Genomic DNA, 17,865 nt, shown 5'->3' with positions numbered 1-17,865 from the left:
TATTATATGATATAGTGTTTGTTATAAGTATAGTATATATTTCAAATGTGGTCATCCTCTTGTTTTCCTGACTTGCATGAGTTTTAAAATGAATTCATGTTCAATTTTTTTCAAAAGATTTTTCCTTGTCAATTGATATAATCACATAGTTTTTCTTCTTTAGCTTGTTGTTAATGGTGGGTTATACTTATTCTCAAATGTAACCAGTTTTACATACTTAGAACAAATATAACTCAGTCATGTTATATAATCATCTTTATACATTGTTGGGTTTGGTTTGCAAATAATTTTGTTGTGGAATTTTCTCTTGTTTTTTTCCTAGTTCATTTCATTTTCTTGTTTATTTGTTTGTTTTGTTCTCTACTCTTTTTGTCTGGTTTGGTATTAAGCTAATAGTAGCTTCATAAAATGTGTTGAGAAATTTCCCTCCTCTTTTCGGGAAGAACTGAGGTTAATTTAGGCCTTTGGTATAACCCTCCAATGAAATCATCTGGGTTTTTATTTGTTTGTTTGTTTTTGAGAGCCTTAAAATTGTGGATCCAACATCATTAATAGTTATAGGGATCTTCAAATCATCTTTTCTATATTATGTAAGTTTGTTTTTTAGCTGAATCCATTTCACTTAAGTTGTGAAATATATTTGTGTTGAATTTTCATATTATTCCCTCATTATCCATTTGATGTCTGCTGAGCTTTTAGCTATATCCCTATTTCATTCCAGAGCCTCACAATTTGTATCTTCTTTTTATTTGCTAGAGACTTCTCAAATTTGTGGATCTTGTTAAAGTACCACTTCCTTTTTAAAATTTTTTTTTTATCAATTGTTTTGTTTTATATTTCACTGATTTCTGCCTTTATCTTTGATTTTATTCTTCTGCCCGCTTTGGGTTGGTTTTTTACTCTTTCCTTTATCTAGTTTTTTGATGAAGAAATTAGGTATTGATTTCAGGCCTCTCCTAGTTTCTCTTTTTTTTTCAATTTTTTCTTGTAGTTGTACACAATAACTTTATTTTATTTATTTATTTTTATGTGGTGCTGGGGATTGGACCCAGGGCCTTGTGAGTGCTCTACCGCTGAGCCACAACCCCAGCTCCTCTCCTAGTTTCTTATATAAGTATCTAGTGCTATAAATTTCCTTCCTATTATTGCTTTAGTGGTATCCCACATGTTTTGATATGTTTTGTTTTCATTCATTTCTCTTAATTAAAACAATTTTCCCTTGAGACTTTAACTTTGATCCATGGATTACTTGCAAATGTGTTCTTTACTTTCTGCATATTTAATTTTTTTCTTCATAACAGCAAAGAAAAACTAAGGTATGTCCAGAACTTCTATTAGGAGAAACAAGATGAAAAGACAATATATGACTGCTACACAAATGTAATACAGCCAGAAAAGGGAAAGGAAGTAGTAAATGAAATATCATCACTTGTAAATGAGACCAATATTTATTGTAGTGATTTTGGAAACTTAGAAGACTTTCTTTTTTTAGTGCTCTGTAATGGGTATGCAGATGTATAGACTACCGAATTGTGTCTTCCATGATGATTTGAAGAGATTCACCAATTACATTTTCTGAATCAGCTAATGTTTACAAATGTAATTTTTGGCAATATTTGCATTTTTCAGAGTTGTGATCTGTTTGGACTTTCAATCTTTTTAAAGTCATAAGCACAAAATAGTTTACAGTATTTTTTTTAAGAACTGGTATCTTTACTGTATTTCCCAGGCTGGTCTCAAACTCCTGGGCTCAAGCAATTCTCCTGCCTCAGCCTGCTAAGTTGCTGGGACTACAGGTGTGTGCCATTGCACCTTGTTTCTGGTATTTTATAAATATTTTATGATATCTATATATATTTTCAATATATTATGTTCCTCCATAGTCAATGTTGAATCTATTATCTCATTGATAATTTGCACCTTGTTTTTTTTTTTTTCATTTTTACTTGATGGGACTCATGAGTTGACAATTAAATCATATTATTCTGCCTATGAAGGTGAGAGTCCTTTTTTGATTCTGAAAAAATAGACACAACATAAAGCTTACCATTTTAACCATTTTCAAGTGTAAAATTAAGTGGCATTAAGTACATTCACACAGTGTGCAGCCATAACTACTACCCATTTATGAAACTTTTTCATCACCCCAAGTGGAAACTCTATATTTATTTAACAATAGCTCCTCATTATTCCCTTCTCTCAGCCCCTGATAACCAATATTCTACTTTCTGTCTCTATGAATTTGCCCATTGTAGGTAACTCCTGTAAATGGAATTATACAGCGTGTGTCCTTGTGTGTCTGACTGCTTTCATTTAGCATAATATTTTCATTTTTTTTTTGTTCACTGGGAAATTTGAGCTACTTATATTTATTTGGTCCCAATCCTATTGACTTATATAAGATGTGGGTGATTAAAGTTTTCATATTAGGACTTAAAAGAGCAAAAAATGCATTCTTCATTATCTATATCTCTCTTCCTCTTGGCATGTGTCCACTGACAAAGGAAAAATAAATTTCACTCTTATCACTGCCCAGTGATTTGGTCTCTGTTAGTTTAAGGGAACCTCTCCAAGTTGAGCTCTGTGTCTCCATGAGGTGTCCAGCTCTTCCATCTTTTCCTTTCCTCTCCATCTTCTCTTTGTCTCTGGTGGTTTCTGGGTATGGAGAGTAGTTGAGTGTCACAGACATGGAGGTGGGGTGGCCTTCATTCTTTGGCCTATCCTCTGAGCTCTTTCTGGCTTATAATGATGATGGCTCTGATCTCACCCAGCTGATTGGCCTATGTGGGCATCAGCTCCTGATGTCCCTTATGACCATGAATATAGATATCAGTTCAGCATCTCAGACCAGATACTAGGCTCAACCACATTTACAGTCCTCCAGGTCCTCACAAGCATGTCTCAGATCTCTAGTCCAATAACCCCTCTGCCTTCTTCTTATCCTGATGTCAGAACTTCAAGTGCTGGAACCCTGAGGAGGGCCCCAGGATGAATTCTGACCTTCCACTCCCATCTTCCCCTTCCTCCTTGTTCAACACATTACTCTCTTTTTGGGAAATCAGTTCTTTGGACACATCCTCTGTCACTCCCCTTCTAGATAGACAACACTCCAAGTTGCTGTCCCCAAAGTTCCTCCTCTCTGTACCCAGCATGGGGTACAGGAACTTGGAAAATATTTGCTGAATAGTGGTCTGAGTGGGATCTTTACAGCAAACTCTGCATCCCGTGTAACAGCCCCGCTTCAAGCAGCTGAGGTAATCTCATTAGTCTCATGATTCTGTTTGGAGTAACGTCTTTAAAAGGTGTTTATTGTTTTCCTGAGCCAGTTACTTTATCTGATGTCACTGGACTGGTAAGGACCACAGGTAGAGACACATAATGGCATGTCTTGAGGAGGTCCTTAATTTTGCGACTGTCTCATTCTCTCCAAAGCCTATTATAGTTTCTTCTTGAGGCTTAGAGCTGCATTTATCACCAGCACTCTCATCTCAGAATTGAAAGCATCCAGTAACCAAGCCAACCCCAATTATGTAGCCACAGCCCTTCAAAGAGCCCCACAGTCACCAGGGCAACCCTGATTAAGCTTCATGAGGATGAATAATAAATTACAAGAGGACACAGCCACAGGCTGGGACAGCTGGACACGTCTGGCTGTGAAGATGAAGAAAAACTTGGCTGAAGTGCACAGCCCCCTCTCTCGGTCTCATAGGCCCTTGCCTCCATCCTGGTTGCCATTGTTGCTGAAAGGTGCATTTCTGTGGTACTAATCATGGATCAAGAATAGTCTTGATTTATCTTGGCCTCATTAAAAATGCAGTATTTGACTTCTGTTTGGGCTTTGTTATAATGACTCAGGATTTTTCCCTTTTAAGGAAAAATCATCCTGTTTTAATTTATCTTCATGCGAATTTGGCTTATCATGGACAAACAGATTTCATGGCAAAAGCAGCCATTTAAAGAAGTTGCTTCCAAACTCGAAAGTTTCCTTGCAGAGAAAACCCCAGCAAAATAAAAATCAATATGGTTGCATGTAAATGTTTATCTGTTCACTGTGTGCATTTGTTCATTCTCTTATTTATTGGATCCACACATTCTGCCTGAAGGGAACCCCATGTCTGGCATGTTCTTGATGCCAGGGACACCTCAGTGACAAGAAAGAGTAGTAATGATTCAGCGCCCTCTTTGTGGGTGGCTCACATTCTAAGAGGAGACAATTTTAAGCAATGGGAAGTGCTACCAGGAAAGGAGCAAGGAAATGTGGTTGAGGTTGTCTGGTGTTTCTCTGAACACATGGCACATTATCTAAGGCTCAAAAGGTACAAGGTAACAACTAGGCACAAAGCCCTGAGGCTAACTTGATGAGTTTGGAGCACAGAAAGGAGGGGCAGGGTCTGAGGTGCCCAGAATTGATAGCCTTGTCCTTGCTGTTTGTCCCCTGGTTTCCAGGAGCTTTCTCTCCAGAAGCTCAGACCTGGATATTTCCACTGTTTGCTTTTGCACTTGTCTGGGAGTGAGATTCGATGTGCTGCCCTCTAGTGATATCATTTTTTTTCTGTGATTTATGACTGGGGCACTTGACGAGTCTTTTCACTTTGCAGAGCACCAGCCATCTGTTAGAGGATTTTTTTTTTCGCCCTGTATATAGAACTGGGCACTCTGTGAAGCGGAAATTATTTGCTCCCCACCTCTGGCAGTTGTTCACAGTAATGTTACAAGAATTTGAAGATAATTGTCGTCTAAGACTAGGGTAAATTCTCCAGCATTTCTTGGGATATCAGCATATGTAGGTGTTCTTCTCTTGGTCTACACTTCCCCAGGCTTCCAAGTATACAGTTGGAGCTAACTGTGTTAGGGATGGAGCAGGGAGGGGGCAGGAGTTGGTAAAGCTTCCAACTTTGCTTAATCCTGATTGGACTTTTCCATCCTCCTCAGTCCTCTGTTAGCTGTTACTCCTCTCCAGGGAGTATCTGCCATTCTTCTTCAGGGCCTCTGGGATATGAGGGGTAAGGCTTTCCCTCTACAGGGGCTGCAGGCTCAGGGAAATGTTCTCATTTCCTTCACTCCTCACCCTGGCCAAGAGGCTCTGCTACAGCCAGACCTCCTGAATGGGCACTGGATTTAGTAGGACTTTAATGTCTGCTGGAAGTGTGTTCTCTAGAGGGAAATGTGATGGTCAAAACAATTGTGTGAATTCACAGAACATTTTTAGGCAGTATTAGTGGCTGAGATAACATCCAGTTACCCATAGCTGACTCAGTCCCCGTGCTGTGTCTGCTCCTTAGGAATCCCTGCTAGCTTGTCAGTGAAGGATCATAAAAGGAATAAACTCCCAGGATGGAACTGACATCCACTATGGAGGATGGAAAGCATAGAGAGGAGGGCACCTCACTTAACAGAGAGGAGGAAATGGAGTTGCATAGGCTGACAGGGCCAAGCCAGATACAGACCAGATCCAGGAAGCCTTGTCCTGAGGAAGCAGCGCCCACCGAGGACCTAGTGCCTGGAATACAGCACTTTTAAGAGAAGCTAGAAATTGAGATTTTTATGTGAAGGTCCCCAATTTTACCATCAAATACAATATGATCCTCCCACCATCCAATAATAAAAGAAAGTCAAATTTTAAAAAATCACTGTCTATTGGATCAATGGTGACCAGCTGGCAACCCCACCCAACTTCTTCATTTGAAAATGACCAACAGATAGGGTTGCCTTCCTTTTTCATGGGTTTTGCATCTGAAAATTCAACCTATATAAATCTATGGTTCAAAAATGTTCAAAAAAAATTTAAAGAAAGCTCCAAAAAAAAAAAAAACCTTGAATTTTCTGCATGCTGAATACTAAGTTGAATTCACAAAAATGAAATATGTGGGCATCATATTAGGTACCCTGAGTAATCTAGAGAGGTGTGGTTCCTATGCAAATACTATGTCATTTATATGACTACTTGAGCATCTTGGGATTGGAATTTGGTAACTACTGGGCTCTCAGAACCAACCTCCCATGGATACCAATGGTTAACTATTAATCTGTAGGTGTCCACTGTTGTGTTTTGAGTTTTACTTAGAAACACACAACACTGCTGTGAGCAATGCATTTCCACATAGAACTCTGAAAATCCTGAGGCTTTTATCACATGTTAAAGACCATTAAAAAAATTTGAACTTGTAAAAATGTTCTGATTTATTGGTTTATGCTTTAGGAAGGAAGAAATTCCAGTTGGCAGGCATTTGTGTCTGAAGATAGAGTGATTAGAGTGGGGCTGAGCATAAAGGAGTTGGCTCCTCTGCAGGCACCCCCACCAAAGCTGGGCACCAGGAGGGTGAAGCACCTCACCACCTGGCCACTCCCCAGCCCCTCATTCTGAACCCCTCACAGCACATTCTCCTGATTTACAGAAAATAGCAATCAAAGTTATTTTTGAAAGGAGAAGAAGGACATGTCAACTCAATATGCTCGAGTTCCCTTTTTGAAGGGCAACAGCATGGACTAGAATGTTACAAATCAGGGAAGCCATGCAGGAGAGAGAGACATGTTTATTCTTTTATAACACAATTTTCTAAGTTAATTTGACCACAGAACCTAATTTAATTTCTTGACGATTTTTGTCTTATTTCAAATGCCAGTGCTGCAAGCATTCTTGTTTGGGTCTCTGGGGAAGAAAAACACTAAGTGTTCCTTATTTTCCTGTGAACCAGGACAATTTGCTTCAGCTCTTTGTCCATTTCTGCCAGTGAACTAGAGCTGTACTTTGATTACAGTGCTAATTAATGAAATTTCAGAGTCCAGCCTACAAGTGCAAGTCTACATAATTAACAAAAGGCGTCTCGGGAGAGGTAGATGCAAGGCACTTCCCTGAAGTTACATGGGAGACAGAATCTCTGTGTCAAACTCCTTCCACACCTCTCCTGCGATACCAACATCTTAAGAGAAGCAGCCTTGTTTTCTGTTCGATGGGGGATGCTTGTGCGAACATCCATAACTTACCAACTGATGCTGTCCTTGGATTTTTCATGTACATAAAAAGGTCTTATAAAAATCCGCAGGACTGTGGAAATGGGTTCCACTTCCTCTGAAGATAAGCCTTCAGGGAGAGCTTGTGAGGGTGGCTTAGTGTTCTCATTTGACAATTGCCTCCCTGGCAGGAGTTCCAGTTAGCATCTGCACATTCCCATACTCTTAGTCTTCTCTTCCCCCCCCCCCTCTCCTTCTCTCATCAGGATGGCACATATGTGATTAAAAAAAAAATTTAAGCCCATACTTAAAATAGACTATTTCACAAACAATCTAAGCATCTGTAGCAGAGGCAACAGGGGAAGTAACAGAATATGATGAATCAGAGACCAAAATAAAGGTGAAATAGCTGATGATAGACATGAAAAACATGTAGGCTTTTTTTTCCCTAAAAATCTAGGGAAGGTTATGAGACTTGATTATATGATTTATACAATAAAATCCTTTCTTCTGGAATTAGATAATTTTTTTCTTAAATATTTTACACACACACACACACACACACCCCAAATAAAAAACCTTGGTTTAGATCTGAAACGTCCCCAATCTGTGTCACTATTGGAAAGCAGTGGACCCTTTAAGAGGTAGAGCCTAGTGGTAGGAAGTTAGGTCATTGGGGGCAGTCCCATGGAGGGGCTATTAGAACCCTAGCCCTTTACTTTATCCCTCTTTGCTTCCTGGCTGCCATGAGGTGAGCAGACCTCCTCTGCCGTATACGTGTACTCCCACCATAATGTGCTGTGCCTCCATGAGCCCAAAGCAATGGGGCCAACCAATTATGGACTGAAACCACTGATACCATGAACCAAAACAGACCTCTCTTCTTAAGTTAATTATCTCATGTTATTTTGTCCCAACAATGGAAAGTTGACCAACACATCTAGATTCTCATCAGATTTGGGATTTTAAAAGAATAAATACTTTTCATGTCTGTTTCCTTCCGTCGCCATAGTGCAAATACTAAAAGGTGATTTTAAAACAAAGAATGCTACAGCTCTTTGCCTTCACCAGCCACATAAATGCATTTCCTATACCACGTGCCTGTGTTCTAATGCACTTTAATTATGTGAAAAGTGAAATTCAGAAATGCTGATCAGTCATAATGGGCAGGCTTTAGGCCATAAAATATATTGAAAGTAATGCAGGGATAAAATAGTCTGTCAGTTTAAAGGTGGAAATTTAGAATCTAATGAGCTTGGATGGAATCAAAAGAACAATCCTGCCAGTAGTCTTTATGATTTAGGTGTCTCTGAATTCACATATGCAGGGTAAAAGCTGGTCAAGCCCAGTCTTGGGATGATTCAAGTCCTGGAACAGGACAGGGGATGCTGGAGTGAGGCACACCCTACCCTAGCAGATTTGGTGGGACTGACCTTCCCACAGATTCAGTAAGTGCTAGAGGAATACAATGTATCATCATTAACTATAGTCACCTTGCTATTAGTAGATCTCTTGAAATTCATTTCCCCTTATCTAACTGTAATTATGTATCCTATTACTGATATCTCCCCAACCACCTAGCCTCTGGTAACCACCGTTCTACTCTCTACTTTTATGAGATCATCTTTTTCGGATTCCACATATAAGTAAGATCACGCAGAACATGGTATTGTATCCTTGAAAAATGTAAAGAGAATGGATGTTAAGTGCTCTTACCACAAAACTGATAGCTGTGAGAGGTAATGCATTTGTTAATTAGCCATATTGAACCATTTCACGATGTATGTATACTTCAAAACATCCTGTTGTGCAGTACAAAAACAATGCTATCTGTCAATAGGAAAAAAAAAAAAGAGTGCTTGAAGTCAGGGCTGACTGCCAGGCTACTGGCATAAAGTGTAGCATCCCTGACCTAACATCTCTCATGTCCACTTACCAAAGGTTTATTTTCCCATTTCCTAGAATGGACTTGTACTAAGGAATGCCAGGGTGAAGTGGGTCATAGTTTTGAAGTTACTGGGCCAAGGGCCAGGCCCTGTGTGGAGAGGGAGTGTGGAGTAGCCTCAGGGCCTAAGCCATCTGGCCCCAGTGAACTTTAGGCTGTAGGTCTCCAAGTTGTCCAAGATCTAGGCCCAGGTCAGAGAAGGCACTCGGGATGGCATCCAGTGCCATGCAAGGAGGGTTAGAGTGGGGACTGATAAGCGGCTCTTCTGTCATGAAGAGGTTCCCTAAATGGACTGCCTGTCCTCTGCCCACCCTGCCTGGTGTTTCCTGTGCATAACACACAGTGAGTGGGTTTGAGAGATGGTCAGTCTTATTCTGAAGCCTGGAATGACATGGCATGACCACTACTCTCCATTAGCTGTATTGTGGAGTTGACAATGTGCAGATTTTTGTAATTTTATCATAGAACAAATGAGGGCTCTCCCATTTATAGTAGTATTAGAAGCAAAATGAAAAAGTCTCCTAAGGGAAGGACTAAAGAAATATATTGACCTTTACTTTTTCTATAATTATGCATTAATTTGAACAACTTCATATTTTATTTTATTTTTTTAAATATTTTTTTAGTTATAGATGGTCACAATACCTTTATTTTATTCATTTATTTTTATGTGATGCTGAGGATCGAACCCAGGGCCTTACACGTGCTAGGTAAGCGCTCTAACACTGAGCCACAACCTAAGCCCCACATAACTTCATATTTTATAGAAGATCCTCTTGTATCACACATCATCTAATCTTATATTGAGGAATAATACTTGTACAGTTTATTGATTTCACTCTAGGACATATATGGATATATTTGAAGCATAAGTGTGTTAGTCAGCTTTACATCCGTAACAAAGTACCTAAGACAATCAACTTGTAGAAAGACAAAAGTTTTTTTAGCACAAAATTTTGGAGGTTTCAGTCCACAATTTTCCTTGTTCCTCTTGGCCAGTGGGGAGCAGCACACCATGGCAGAAGCACATGACAGTACAAAACCACTTACCTCATGGCTGGGGAAGAAAGGGGGCTGGGATCCCATTATCTCTTCAAGTACATGACTCCAATGATGTGAAGATGTCCCATTAGATCCCACATCTGAATTTTTTTGCCACCTAATCCAGTAGCACCAAGCTGAGGAGAAAGCCTTTAACACATGGGTTTTTAGGAGACAACCAAGTCCAAACTATAGCAAAAAGTATCTGTTGAAATATGCTTAGGAAAGAGAGAAATTGAAGTGCCAAATGATTAGAGAAGGATTTATCAAGCCTGTTTGAAAGGTAGACAAAATTTGTTGTAATCAGGTATAGTAGGACACAGACATAAAGACAACTGTCTTGAAAGAATAGTTTATTATTTATGGTTTCCACACCATGAAGAGCCACACAAACAGGTACCAGGTAGTCAGGAGGCAGAGGGGTGTAGGGCCAGAGCCTTTATTGTGTCTTCTATGTGAAGAAACAGATAAGCAGGTTTGAACAAGTTTAAGATTGGCAAATTTAAATAATTTTGGTGGGTTTTGGTTATATGGAAGGTCCCTAGTTGTCCGAGACCTAGTCCTGAGTTGATTTAGGACAGGGAAAATATTGGCTGGGTGTGCTATAGTTAGATAAAGGGGATTGTTGGGGGTATAGACTATGGGTTGATTGGTTAGCCTACAAAAGGGGGCTTGCAAGCAAGTTTTTTATTATCTGTGGGAATTAGCTACCCCTGGGAGGGGTAGCCTCTCCAAGGTTAGTAAGGCTCCAGGATGTCAAGGCAACATAAAATACAGAAAATAACTTAATACTAAACCTTCTGGAAGCATTGACAATCCGGTCAAATTACCAAAACGACACGTTTATGCCCAGCTTTTTAGTGCCATAACTCTCTGTCCATCCTCCACTTCTGTCAGTTGTGAGCAGTCACTGTGTGCCAAGCCCTTGTCCTCGGGGAGTTTGCACTCTGATGAGGTTGCACCTGCTACAAGCACATGTGGAAAAGGAAACTCCTGTTTCAGAGACACTAGCTCTCACTTGAGAATGAAAAGGAAGATGTCTATGCTGAGTCTTGGGGAGGAAAAAGGTCCTTTCCCTGTATTCTTTGCCTCAGTTAATGGCAACAGTGTAAGACAGGCATATCCCAGGGGGAGGAATCAGCCTGTGAGCAATCAAACTCAAAATGCAAGTTTCTTTGTGTTTCTCACCATCCCTGGAAGGTTTCCTTATGGACATGTGTTATGGTTTGGATGTGAGGTGTCCCCCAAAAGCTCATGCATGAGACAATGCAAGAAGGTTTAGAGGAGAAATGATTGGGTTATGAGAGCCTGAACCCAGTCAGTGAATTAATCCCCTGATGGGGATTAACTGAGGGGTAACTGAAGGAAAGTAGGATGCGGCTGGGGGAGGTAGGTCATTGGAGGTGTGCTTTTGGGGTATATATTTTATACCTGGTGAATGGACTCTCTTTCTCTGCTTCCTGGACCATGTCCCCAACTGCTTTCCTCTGCCACACTCTTTTGCAGTGTTGTTCTGTCTCATTTGGGGCCCCAAAGAATGGAGTCGGCTATCTATGGACTAAGATCTCTGAAACCGTGAGCCTCAAAATAAACTTTTCTTCCTGTAATTGTTCTCTTCAGGTCTTTTGATCATAGCAGCAGCTGGGAGAATCTGAAGCAGGCCCCAAGATCTACTCAGTCTTAAGCAATTGATTCTCACCCAGTTATATGTACATTTTTGATAAATCATCCATGTTAGCTCAGACATATCCCCCAAAATTATTGGATTAGATAGGAATCAAGAGATTAATGAAAATGTTTTCATAAGTGATAGAATCCCAGCAGTGTTAAAAATAGGGTCTACTTCATCAAATGATGCAATCAAGAAAGTGAAAAGGCAATATTTACAAATTATGTATCTGTTAAAAGGTTAATATCCATCACATATAAAGAACTCTTCCAATTCAACAATAAAAAGAGAACCTAATTTAAAAAATGAGCTTGGATGGAATCAAAATAACAATCCTGCCAGTAGTCTTTATGATTTAGATGTCTCTGAATTCACATATACAGAGAAGAATATGAATAGAATTTTTCCCCAAGAAGATACACAAACAGCCAAGAAGCATACAGTGGTATGTAACCTCACTAATCTTTAGGAAATGCAAATCAAAGCCACAATAAATTACCACCTCACACCTATTAGAATGACTATGGTAAAAAAATTTGAAACACAGAAGATAACAAGTGAGGCAAAAATTGTAGAAATAGGGATCCTTGTGTACTACTGATGAGAATGTAATATGGTACATAATCTGTGGAAAACAATGTGGCATTTACTCACAAAATTAATAGAATTACCATATGATCCAGTAGTTCCACTTATGAGTATGTACCCAAAGGAATTTAAAGTAAGAACTGGAACCAATATTTGTACACTCGAGTGTAGGAGACCAACCTTGCACATGACTGAGTCACACTCCCTGTCTAGGTGCTGAGGCGCTCAGTCGCAGAAATGTGGCAGAGCTTTCCCCACCCTTCTGGGTTCAAGGGTCGGTGTCTCCTGCTTAGGTGTGTCTTGCTACAGTCCCATAGGTGAAGCTATGCTCACCTGTTCCTTTGTAATATAACCCCTTGCCCTGTTTAGGATAGAATCTTCCATGGAAGTGCCTTGTGTGTCCCCTTCTCTTACTGTGCCCTTGGGTGTGGCCTACCCAGGTGTCAGTCAACCTGCTGACAGTGGACATCATGAAGATAGACTCAGCCCCCTGAAACCTGACCCCTTGCCTCATTTGAATAGCTTCTCCTCAATAAAAGGGGTCAGAGTGTGCTCTGGCTCTCTCTCTTTCTGGGGACCCTTAAGGTCAGAGGAGCTGTCACAGTGACCCAAAAGAAAAAGATATTTGTGTCTCTTGTGTTGTTATTTTGTGCAGCCCAGTTAGCCCAGTTCAACTGGAGTAACCCCTGAGCCTTTTAGTCTCGAGAACTGGCACTCGTGTTCATAGGAGCATTGTTTACAACAGTCAAAAGGAGACAACCCAAGTGTCCATCAGCAGATGAATGGATAAACAAAATGTAGTATATTCATAAATGGAGAATTATTCGACTTTTAAAAGAGGGAAATTCTGACACACTCTACAACATGGAAAGACATTGAGGACATTACATTTAGTAAAATAAGACAGCCATGAAAAGAAATACTATATGATTTCCTTTATATGAGGTACCTAGATTGGTCAAATTCAAACAGAAAGTAGAAAAGAGAAAGGAAGGGGAAACTCATACTCAATGGGCGAGTGTTTCAATTTTGCAAGATGAAAAAATTCTGGAGATGGATAGTGGTGATGGTTGCACAATAATGAATGTATTTAACAATATTGATTGATACACTTAAAATGGTGAAGGTGGTAAACATTGTGCAATGCGTATTTGCCACAGTTAAAAATCAGGTTTTATAAACCCATTCTTTCATTAACATAATGATAACAATGATCACATCGGTAAATAATGACACTGATACTGTGTTTTTACCTCTGTGACCTCATCTGGTCCTCAGTAGGGTCCCAGGATCCTGCGGCTTGGAAAGGTGAAGTGGTCTGTCCTGGACCACTTTGTGGTACTGCTAAGCTCCTCTGCTTATGATAAGATTTCACCCCAACAGACCCATCATAAGTTGAAAACATCCTTGTCAAAAAAAATGCATTTAATTCACCTACCCTACAGAATACCACAGCTTAGCCTAGCCTTCCTTAAACAAGCTGAGGACATGTACATGAACCTACAGTTGGACAAAACCATCAAACACAAAGCCTATTTTATAATAAAGTGTCAATTATCTCGTCATTTACTGACTTCTGAAAGTGAAAACCAGAATGGTGATGTGGCTGTACTTTCGCACCATTGTCCAGTTGAAAACTCCCAAGTTGAATCATTGTAAGTCGGGGACCCTGGTGTGCCCACTGTGCATGCCCCAGCCCACAGTCACTGTGGCCTCTCTCCCTCTCTGTCCTGCTCTCCCTCCCTTGAACTCGATAACACCTTCATCTCCAGGCTTAGCCGTCCCCTGCTGCTGTCCTTTTAGGAGTATCTGAAGGTCACCTCTCTATCTCATTTGTGCTTCTATAAGAGAATTGCAGGGTCATTGCATCCCTGTCTTTTTGTTGTACAAGCCCTTTCTACTATGAGACAGGCGATGTGCCATAAATAAGGGGGGCGGGATAGCTTTTAAATACTCCAAAGAGATTCATGAAAAATTACTGTGGCTTCATTTGCAAAGCTCTGCTGTGTTTTTTCCAATGACCCCAACACCAAGGGGCATTCTTGAAATAAATCTGTCAGCTGCCTGCATGCCCAGATGTCGAGGTCAAGGAACTAATCAAGAGGTTTCCAGAATTTTTCTTAGAATTAATCACAAACTCAGTGAAATAACTGATGGAAAAGATTTATTTGGATATCTATTCCTTTGGGCTACTGAAGGGTTATTTTATGTAATAAAGCATGCCTGCCAGCCAAACCTATTTCCCTTCCTTTTCCCTGGACGATCCTTCACTGAGGAAACTGTCTTGTTATTTACATTAGCTACTTCAGTCTCAATGCCAAGCCTAGAAGTGTGATTATATAATAATTCCTTGCATGTTTATGAAGTGTGGGAGAATGAACTACACTTGTCCTTCACTATACTTTGGGGATTAATTCCAGGATACCCCCACAAGCACACATATACTAAAATCCTTACATGCCTAAGTCCCTTACATAAAATGGTGTGGAATTTGCATATAAACTATGCACATCTTTGTATGCTTTAAGTTATCTCTAGATTGTTTCCAATATTTAACACAATGTAAATGTGTTGTAAATAGTTGTTATATGTATTGTTTAGTGAATAATGAGTGGGGGGAAGTCTTATTTAGTACAGATGTAATTTTTTTCTTCTCACATTTTCAACCAGTGGTTGGTTGAATCTGCAGATGCAGAGTCCACAAATATAGTGGACTGACTGCATATCAAGAAAGTTGGGCTTTTATATAGTTGAGAGCAGCAAAGAGACAGCCAAAGCCAAAGATGAGATTCACAAGCCTAGACACCAGGTTCTGAGCCAATCTTGCCTCCCTGCCCATGGTTTATGACATGATGAAAACTTGACAGAGTAGAACTTGACTACTTTGTTTAATATAGTTCATAGAAAGAAGAAAAGAAGAAGCAATTATTTGGTACATTTCTTATGGTTTCTTTTGGTTAGTTTCCAAATCAGAAGAACCTTTTCAGGAGTTGGGGAGTGATCTGTCCATCACACACATTCCTGGTGTACAGTGTTTGCTTAGCCAGGGGGCAGGCCTATGATCCCAGCTGTTCCATCTAGCCATTCCAGGATTTGGAATCTTTAGTAGAGTAACTGATAGAAGGGGAAATAAGGGTTTTCACTCCAGCTGTGCATCTAAAGCAGATAGTAAGCATTTCAGGCCACCTAAATTTAAAAAAAAATTTTTTTTTAATTGATTTTAAAGTTTACTAGTACTGAGTTATTAGCATTCTCTTCCCATTTTTAATTCTCTCTACATGTGTATGTGTGTCCCCTTTCTCATTCCTAATAAATGTTAAATTTTTGTGAATCTCCTAAAATATATATCTGGGGGTTCAAGATCTTTAACCCAGGAACTTAGCAGCCTGGGGGGCTGGTTGCTCCAGCCCCAGGCCTGGCTAGCTGGGTATACCCCTGGCTTTGTCCTGGTCTATCTTTTGTTTTGTGGCCTCTTAGCTTTGGAGATTTGCTTTTGCTTTTCAAGGGACTCCACATTCCATGTCAATGCAACCATTCTTTTTATATTGTCCTGGATATTTATTGTTTTGACTTAGATCCTTAGTAAAAGATATTTTACTTTTTATATGAGACAGCGAAGGATGAATAGTTCATTATGCTAGCACCTTTATTAAGCAAACAATCGTTTTCCTACTGAATTGAAATGCTATTTTTTTCATATATTATATTCCTGTAGATAATTCTATTTCTGAAATTATCTCACTGATCTCTGTTTTGAAGCCATTGCCTTAGTGTTTTGAATATAGCATCTTGATAATACCTTTAATATCCATCCCTCCTATTGTTACCCCTTTTCAGGATTTTCTGGGTAATTCTTGAACAGACGTTATTATGTCTTCAGGACTTTAAAATATTTTCCCCTGTTCTAGTCACTGATTCTTATTTGGAATGCCTGCACATGAATCCTTAGGAAGGATCACATTTTTAGAATCCTGCAACTTTCCATTCAGGAGCAGCCTATGTGCCCGCCCTGATCCAGGCTGGCTGTTTCAGTCAGGGTTCTCAGTTGTGAAGGAGCCAACTGCAGCTGTTTTTCCCCTAGAAGGAATTATCATAGAACTTCCAGTGGCTCACAGAGCCTCCAGGACAACCAGAAACCAAGTTTGGATGTAGCCAGGAAAGGAAGGAAAATCCAAATTGTACCAAAGAACTGCATTGAGGGTGACCCCACTATTTTGGTAAAACCTAGTGCCAGCATATGAGAACCAGCTGCCAAAGGAGAAGGTACCAGAAGATTGAAGGAAGAGGCTAACAGATCCAGGATTTCACAAGCACAGTTTATTGGAGACTTTCAGACAGAAGTGTGTCTTGGTCAGCAGTGAGATTAGTGGATCCCTGTATTCCAAGGCAAGAAGAAGGGGTTTATAAGCTAAGCCAGACAAAGGTGGGACACAGCCAACTGGAGCACACATGGCCTCACTCAAAGTATCTATCATCAGTTAAGAAACAGTACCAGCATCAGTGGTTGGTATAAGTCACACAGCATCAGTGATTGATATAACACACACAATTAACTGTCTAAATGACTTTTTCCTATAATGACTTTGTCCTGTGGGTTTCAGGATGTATGTCAAGGTCACCTATCAAGCAAAATAGTGGTTACAACCAAGATGGCTATAGTCATGTCAAATTGTGTATCTACACCCATCATCACCACCTGACCAAGACCCCTCCAGCATAGTGTTGATGACCTTGTTGACTCTGAGCTCTGAACCCTGCCTCCTGAACCTCAGTCCCTTTCCCCCTTTAAATAGAAGGTGTCTGCTGTCCCTTATGCCAGAATGGAGTCTGCTCAGTGCCTGGTTCTTGTGACCAAAGCTCTGTCTGAAGTTTGATAAAGTCCTGTTCCATGGGTGGAGCCTTGTTTCATAAGGCAGGCTGGAAGGACATTTCTGGAGAAGGCAGAAAACAGAAGGTGGGGGATTCTCTAAACCCAGGAGGAGGCTCATTATTAGTGGTTGGCCAGATTGAGTGACCTACACTCATTATATCTGAGTTCTTGCTCTTTAATAACATTTAAACACAACTTCACCTAGATTACTTAATTTTCATATTTATTTATTAATTTATATTTATTTTTACTGTGAATGTAATTTTTTGTGATATTTGTTCTGACTAATTTTTACTAGTATTGCATTTATTATAATTGGTGTAACTAATACTCTCATTAATCCCATCAGTTTTTCAGTATAGACTCCTAATTGTTTTAGACATTCAATCATGCCATTTGAATGCAAGCAGGTTTATAATTTATACAGTTTATAATGTTTTCTTATCTTATTGAATTAGCTAAAGCTCCCCAAAGAAAGCAATATTTTGGTGATAATTATGGATATCTGAAAAGGAAAGTCACTTTTAAAAAGCAATGGCAAATACAGATAAGGACCAGAATGATAAAGCCCACAGGAACACAATGAAGAGGCTTATTTGTAGGTGTTGTTGCAGCCAGCCCAGTTGAGAATTCAGAACGCAAAGGGAAAATCTAGGAACCTTATCTCAAAAGCAATGGATGCAGTGAGCAGACCTTGCAGAGGGAAGTGGCCCCTTGGATGAGAGCCTCCACATTTCTTGGCTCTAAGAATGCTGCATTACCCCACATCCAGTGTTTATAAGTAGCAGACACATGGATGCA

The 17,865-nt window shown here is 39.9% G+C and overlaps 1 protein-coding gene across 1 annotated transcript in view; it reads left to right on the top strand.

The window, feature by feature from the left end:
• The window catches only part of ENTREP2 (endosomal transmembrane epsin interactor 2), a 450,066-nt gene that overhangs the window by 352,408 nt on the left and 79,793 nt on the right, over window positions 1-17,865 (top strand). The window lies entirely within an intron of this gene.

The sequence above is a fragment of the Spermophilus citellus genome (assembly GCF_964194105.1).
Source record: "Spermophilus citellus genome assembly, chromosome: 4".
Taxonomy (NCBI): Eukaryota; Metazoa; Chordata; class Mammalia; order Rodentia; family Sciuridae; genus Spermophilus; species Spermophilus citellus.
Note: the sequence above shows the minus strand (reverse complement) of the source record. Positions and strands in the feature narration are given on the sequence as shown.